At 40.3% G+C, this 7,926-nt stretch overlaps 1 pseudogene; it reads right to left on the minus strand.

The window, feature by feature from the left end:
- Nucleotides 1–848: 848 nt before the first annotated feature.
- On the minus strand, nt 849–1,712 carry LOC102490565 (methylmalonic aciduria and homocystinuria type D protein, mitochondrial pseudogene; annotated as a pseudogene).
- Between the last annotated feature and the right edge of the window lie 6,214 nt (nt 1,713–7,926).

Consider the following 7,926-nt stretch of genomic DNA (forward strand, 5'->3'; position numbering starts at 1 on the left):
TGGAGGAGTCCAACCCGGTGGGGCTCCAGGACCCGTCTGAGCCCTTTGACCTTTGAGCATCGCTTCCGGTCAGTTCAGTAAGTTGGCAAGGCCGCTACTGAATGCCCCCCGACCTTGGAACAAGCTTGGGTCACTTAGCATGTCGGCAAGGCCGCTTGCTATTCGCTCCGGGACTGTGATAACCTTGCTGGGAAGTGACCCCCCTCTGACTCCCCAATATACTACTATAAAAGAATTACATAGCTCCCTCATACATCTTGAGTGTGTGGTAAGATTTCCCGAAAAGTCCTCCGACTGCTCCCCTTTACCCTGACCACTTACTGTTAATTACAACGCTTCATTGGGCACAATAAAGGGTGTGCTAAAGTTCTTGATCTTTGGAAGGCCCTTCAAGACACATTTAATATAAATAATCTTTTCACGTACAATAGGACTAGGCTGAAACTGGCCCAGGATGCTCTCGTCCCGTGGTAACTAATGTTCTAACAAAATTCATAACAGTGGTGCCATAGGCTACACAAGTGTATCCACAACACCATAAACCCATTTTAAAGTTTTTCATTAACTTATTAGTCAATGTTGCAATAAATACCGAGAGATAAGTATATTTTTAAAATGGAAGTCTTTGACAGTGTTTATATATCAACCCAATTGTATAGCAAATAAGTAGACATTACTGCTAGTTCCCACTTAATTTCTTCATAATATGGCTGTCTGGTGTTGCATTAGTGAAGATACTTCCTACAACTACAAGGGTACCCCAAAGACTATGACGAATCACTTTATAGCAGTCAAGATCACCAACAGAGACTCCTAAATGCCAATAGTGCTCATCTGTTTCAAAAAGAGTGCTGTTTGTATATGCTCCAAAAAATGCTCAATCAGATGATGGGTCAATAAAGTCAGCCCAATAGCCTTCAGCTCGAAGAGCATAGCAGATTTCCTTAGCACCACTAATAAACTTTTCTAAGAGCATTTCTCTTTCAATTTCCACCTCTTTGCTCCACATGGTCATATTGTTCTTAGTTTTCTGTGTTACAGTCAGAATCACTAGTTTGCTATTAGCCACTTCTGGAAATAGTGATTCAAAATCTCTTTGCAGCAATTCTGGACATGTTTGGATTGCACACTCTACTCTGGCGCTTTCAAAATAAGCTTCTGCACTGCTAATTTCTTGTTCAACAGGAGCATCATTACCCTGAAATTCATTCACATATTGTGCCATCACAAACTCATGTCTTTCGCTTGATAAGGGTTCTGCTAGAACATCAGGCAATGTTTTATGAACCTGGCTTTTCTTCTGTGAAGCAGTCCCATTGAGGTGACAATCAAAACCTATGTTCCCAGGAAGCTGAAATCTCTGATCCTGAGGTCCAAATGGTCCCATGGTTTCATCAGGCCACACTGTTTGAGAGCATATGTCTGGAGGTGCAGTGGCCACATGAGACTCATCAGAACCTGAAGATCCTGCAGTTGAAAAGGCTTTGGGATTGACGACCCTTTTAACCAAAGAGCAAAATCCTGGGAGATAGGAAACCAATCTGACTCTGTTACAGAGCATATTGGCCATCTCTAGTGGAGAGGACAGTTGCAAGATAGCTCTCCTTTGTGAAATTATGCTGAGAGCTGCGGCCCGAAGCCGGGCGAATGTGGAGGGCCTAGCGTGGGCCGACACCATCTGTACCAGCCACCACCGCCGCCTCCAGCTGTCTCGGAACCGGACTCCCCTCCATCTCAACATGAATTTTGAGGGGACTTTCAAACTATAGCATAAGGTGTTTGTTATTAGTTACAAAGGTTTGGTAACAATAATATATATCCTATACATGTATGTATATGATAAACATATCTATACATATACGTATGATATATACACACATAGTATGTGTATATATATACACACATATATATAAACAAAATATTTTTGTGTAATACTCTAATAGAGACTAAACCCTCTATGTGATCTACACCCTGCAGACTATACTTTCTCTTCTCCTTGCTCCCAATTTCTATCATCTTCCTGTCAGTGGCTCAGGCCTCCCTCCACGCAAAGTTTCTAATTTCTCTTTGCTACCAGAAAACCCCTCCCACTCATCCATCAGATTTCAGCTCTCCCATCTCTTCCACAGAAAACCCCACCTACAAGCCTCAGCCTATTCCAGGTCCCTGCCCTCCTGTTCATCCCCAAAATGCCAACTGCCCCTTCACAGTGGTTGTTTTGTGTTTATTTTTGTAATTATTTGATTAATATCCCTCTTACCTATTAGCAAATAAATATAGTATAGGATTTCATTCACCATAATTTCTCCAAGACTTAGGTCATATCTAGCACAGATACTCAGTCATTGTTACACCAGGGGCCAGGGCCAGTCAGTGGCACAGTGGTTGAGGCAGCTGGATCCCACACAGCCAACTGTGAGGTTAGAGTCCAAGACACAAAGGCTTAGGAAACCTGTTGGGTGTGTGTGCGTGTGTGCCCAAAATCCTGAGAAGAGGATGGAGAAGGGGTTGACTGCAGTGTGGCCATCCTCCCAGGGTTAATTTCTCACTTTCTCTCTCTTCTGCCTTTCTCCAGCAAGTGCATATGCCCTATGGCAAAAAAAAAAAAAAAAAAAACCCTAAAGAACAGAAAAGAAGAAGAAGCAGCAGCAGCAAGCTATTTGAAAGTCAGATATACAAAAGGCAAAAATTTCAAGATCAGACACTATAATCAACACTAATTTCATGACTTTTTACATTTATAGACAATCTACTATGTAAAAAGCACAAAGCTCGACTATTGGGGTGGGGGAGATTGTAAAAGGAAAATACAAAATAAAGATACTTAATGAAAATCTGATAATGAAGAAGCAGGTATACAAAAATAATTCCAAGCAAGGAAGACTTCAATAAAGCACTGATACAGTTTTCCAAAGGGGATTTGGAGAAAGGAGAGCCTAATTCTAAGCTGGCTAGTCATGAAAAAGCTGCAGAGTGGGTTAAATTTCAGCTATGTCTGTCTTGGAAAGACACTGACAAACAGTTGACAGCAAAAAAGGATCAATCCAGGAGTCATGTCATGGAAAGAAGGCAGAGTACAAAAGGCTAGGAATCCACCCCTCCATTTAAACCACAGCTGAGCTGGCAGGAACTGTCTGAAGTAACTACTTAGAACTTTGTCATTTAGTCAAATACTTGAAGCTTTCAGAAGAGAACTTACGAAGAGGCTGGAAAATTTGGCAAATTTCAGTGAACTGCGATCTTTGCATGGTAGTGGTTACTATCTCTCAGACCTTAGCCCTGTAACAGGCAACTGTGGGGATAGTCACTTAAATCCTCCATGTGGCTTTCTGGAGCCAGAGTGGGCAATAAGGGCCTTGTCCTCTAAATACTAGGATATATATTCTGCTTGTCGATAGCGTCTTTTGATTACTGAGGAGATGGCATAGAATCTGGCAGGCACCGTTTCAATCTCCACAGGCTGAAGTGGCTTCAGGGGATTTAAAGACATATTACTTATTGTCTATTCCCCTTTAGGGAAGACCTATTTAAGGAAATCTTCGTCATCTCAGTGGTTCACCACAGAAAAAGTGAGACTTCAGGGACCATAAACAACAAGGAATACACATCCTGTAAAATAGTTTGAAAAAGTTACAAAGGTAACATACACAAAATAGTCTGGAAAAGTACAGTCCTCAACAAATAAGATTTGCTAATATTTAAGGCACAAGAGAATTAGCTTTCTAAAGTTACCAAAATATAATACTCAAATATCCAGTTCACAAAAAATAAAGTTACAAAACAGACAAGAAAACAGGAAAGCAGGAACCAGCAGTTGGCGTAATGGCTATGTTACTAGACTCCTTTGTAGTCGACCGTGGTTCAAGTCCTGGACCTGGAGACTTAAACTCACGCCAAGTGCATGTGCGTGCATGCCCAAGATCCCGAGAGGAGAATGGAGGAGAAGGGATTTTGGCGTGGCTATCCCCTCTAGGGGGGTGATTTCTTGCTTTCTCTCTGTCTCTCTCTGTCTTTCTGGTGAGTGCATATGCCCTATAGCCAAAACCTCTCCAAAAAAGAAAAGAAAGAAAAGAAAAGAAAAGAAAAGAGGAAAGCACTTTCTATTCCCAAAAAGAAAATAATTTGACAGAAATCATCCATGAAGTAGTTCAAATATTGGAATAAGTAAAAGATGCTAAATTGACAGTCTTAAATATGTTTAATAAGTTAAAGACAATCATGGACAAAGAACTACAGGAAATCAGGAAGACAATATATGAATAAAATGAGAATATCAGTAAAAATAAATTATTAAAAGGAACCAAACAAAAATTCTGGAGCTAAAAAGTACAATAACTGTGGGTAGGGAGAGGAGGATCACCTTCACTAGATGAGTTTAACAGCAGATTTGAAGAGGTAGAAGAAAGGATCAGCAAATTTAAAGATAAGACCATAGAAATAATCTGTCTGAGGAGCAGGGAGAATAAAAGGAATGAAGAAAATAAATAGATCCTGAGGGACTTAACATACAAATTATAGGAGTTACAAAGGAAAAATAGAGAAACCCAGAAGTGAGTAGAAAATACATTCAAAGAAATAATGGCCACAAAATTCCCAAATCTGGAGAAATATGTAATTATACATGTTCAAAAATCTCAGTAAAACCCAAAGAGGGTGAGCTTAAAGACTTATACTGGGACACACTGTAGTCAAACTGTTGAAATCCAAAGATAGAGAATTTGGGGGGGGAAACTAGAGGAAAACAATTCATTGTAAATGAGCGATCTTCAATAAGAACAGCTGAGTTTTTCCTCAGAAATCATAGGGACCAGAAGGTAGTAGAATGACCTACTTACACTCCCGAAAAGAAAAAAGCTAAGAACCAAAAAATGTTATTGCTGGATCTAAGAACCAAATATGTTATTGCTAGAAAAGCTACCTTTCAAAAATGAAAGCGAAATTAAGACAAAATCTGAGGCAGTTCATTACCAGTAGATCTGCCCTACAAGAAATTCTACAGGGAGTCCTTTAGGCTTAAATAAATAGTAACAAAACCACAAGAAAAAAATAAAAGAACATTGGAGAAGGTCAGTACATAAGTATCATAAAAGCCAGTATACTTTTGGCATGGTTTTTAACTTCTTTCTTTTAGCTATATGATTTAATAGGCAAATGTACTAAATAGTAATTATAAATCTATTTTCACAGGCATACAGTATATAAAGATGTAATCTATGACTACCATATGAAGGACAGAGAGTCATGGGAACAAAGCATTTGTAGACTACTGAAACTAAACTGGCATTGTACATTCAAGGTTTTTATAAATTTATAATTTTACTTGTGTAATCCCCAAGGTAACTATTAGGAAAATAACTATAAAATACACAAAATTGTAAAAAGAAGATAATCAAAACAATATACTATCAAAATTAACTAAATTTTAAAGTCAGTAGTGGAAGAAATAAGAAACAAAAACAGGTGACATATAGAAAGACAAATAGATAAATTACAAAAGTAAATTCTTTGATAGCTATAATCACATTAAATATAAATGGATTAAACTCTCCAATTAAAAGGTAGGGATTAACATATTAGCAGTCCCCTTTCCATGAGTGGATAGAAGCAGTTCCTGGACTGGTGGTGGAGGAAGAGCTTTGAGGTTTGTGGGGTAGGCTACTGGCTGTGCCTGTCTGGCACATCAGGTCTTGGAGAATGGCTGAAAAGCAGATACATCACAGAATGTAAGCTCTATGAGGAAAGATACCCTCTCTATATTCCTCATTTTATTAGCTGCCCCTGACACACAGAAGACAAAAGGTATTTGCTGAAGGAATAAATGAGTCAATATAGAGCAGTAGTTCTCAGAAAGTATTATTTATTGGGAACTAGCAGTTAGTGTAATGGCTATGTTGCTGGACTCCCATGTAGTCAACTGCAGTTCACGTCCCAGACCCAGTGGCTTAAAACTCACATCGGGCGCGTGTACGTGCGTGCCCAAGATCTCGAGAGGAGAATGGAGGAGAAGGGACTGCGGCGTGACCATCCCCCCGGGGGGTGATTTCTTCAGAATAATCCACAGGTACCAGAATCTCTGGAAGGATTGCCAAACACATATTTCTGAGCCCAGAGCTTCTAATTCCATAGATCAAGAAGAGGGCCAAAGGGGACCAGTGATAGTAATGGTGATGTCACTGGACTCCTATGTAGACGACCACAGTTCGAGTGCCAGACCCAGTAGCTTAAATCTCATGCCAGGCTCATGTGCATGCATGCCCAAAATCCCAAGAGAAGAATGGAGGAGAAGGGACTGCCATGTGGCTATCTACCCTGGAGGGTGATTTCTTACTTACTGTCTCTCTGTCTCTGCCTCTAGCAAGCACACACACCCTATAGCAAAAATCTCTCTTAAAAAAAAAAAAAGCCTGAGAATGTGAATTTCCATTAAATTCCCAGGTGATGCTGATGTTGCTGATCTGGAGACCACACCTTAAAAACCTTTGGGACCAGTAGATGGTACAATGGTTACATCACTGGACTCCCATGTAGCCAACCATGGTTTGAGATCCAGATCTGGTGGCTTTAAACTCATACCAGGCACATGTGTGTGTGTGCATGCCCAAGATCTTGAAAGAATAGAGGAGAAGGGATTGTGGCCTGGCCATTCCTGTTGGGGAGTGATTTCTTCTGTCCTCTGTCTGTCTCTGTCTCTCCAGCAAGTGCACACATCCTATAGCAAAACTCCCTCTCAAAAACAGAAAAAAGAACCACTGATTTAAAAGAAGAAACAATCACCACAGTTGATGGACCAAACTCTCACTCAAATTTCCAAGTAAATACACAAACTTCTTTATTCTTTCCAAAAGCCTTAGGCTGGGGATAGGCCAGTTAGTGGCATGGTGGTTAAGACGACTGGATCCCATATGGTCAACTATATGGTTTGAGTACTGGACACAGCAGCTTTGAAAACATTCCAGATGGATGTGCTTGTGTGTCCAAAATCCCAAGAGGAGAATAGAGAAGAGGGATGGCAGTGTGATCATCCCCCTGACAGGGATGCTTTCTTACTTTCTCATATCCTCTCTCTCTCTCTATCTCTATCTCTATATCTATCTCTGGTGAGCACATGTTCCCTACAGCAAGCTAAGAAGAAGGAGAAAGAGAAGGAGGAGGAGGAGAAAGTCTTAGGCTGGAGAGTCCCAAAATTCGATCTCTGTCTGAGATTGAGTTTTTTTCCACTCTGACGAGGGGATGTTCAAAACTGTACTTAATTTGATTTTAGAAAAAGAAAGCAACATGGCTTTTCTTATATGTGATTGTCAAAATTTTATTCAATAAAGCAGAAGAAGAAAGCACTCCTGAAAAGAACGCCAGTCTTCAATGAGCCTAAATATGAACAAAATCAGAATTGGGTTGAAATTCCAAATTAGCCCCATACTATCCCGTCAACCAATGACTTTGAGTAAGGCACTTAACCTTTTTGGACTTTAAATGCTGAACCTGTAAAATAGTTGATAACAGCAAACTCATAAAGTCATCATAAAGGTTAAATGAGATATAGTAAGTAAAACATTAATAGAAACACTCCTACCCAATTTCTACTTAACCAAATTGCCAGTTTAACCATCTCTGTCTCTTCTCCCTGAGACAATGAATGTTCTCCCTACATTCTTGCCCACACTTGGTGAGGCATGGGTGTTCCAAAATCAGATGCCTCTGTTATTAAACCTGTTTTACTAATTGTTTGTTTGTTTTTTGAGAGATTTGTGCTATACGGCATGTGCGCTCGCAAGAAAGACAGAGAAAGACAGAGATACAGAAAGCGAGAAATCACCCCCCCAGGGGGGATGACCACACCACAATCCCTTCTCCTCTGTTCTCCTCTCGGGATCTTGGGCATGCATGCACATGTGCCCAGCGTGAGTTTAAGCCACTGGGTTCGGGACT

The sequence above is a fragment of the Tupaia chinensis genome, unplaced genomic scaffold (assembly GCF_000334495.1).
Source record: "Tupaia chinensis unplaced genomic scaffold, TupChi_1.0 Scaffold000161_3, whole genome shotgun sequence".
In the NCBI taxonomy this organism is placed as follows: domain Eukaryota; kingdom Metazoa; phylum Chordata; class Mammalia; order Scandentia; family Tupaiidae; genus Tupaia; species Tupaia belangeri.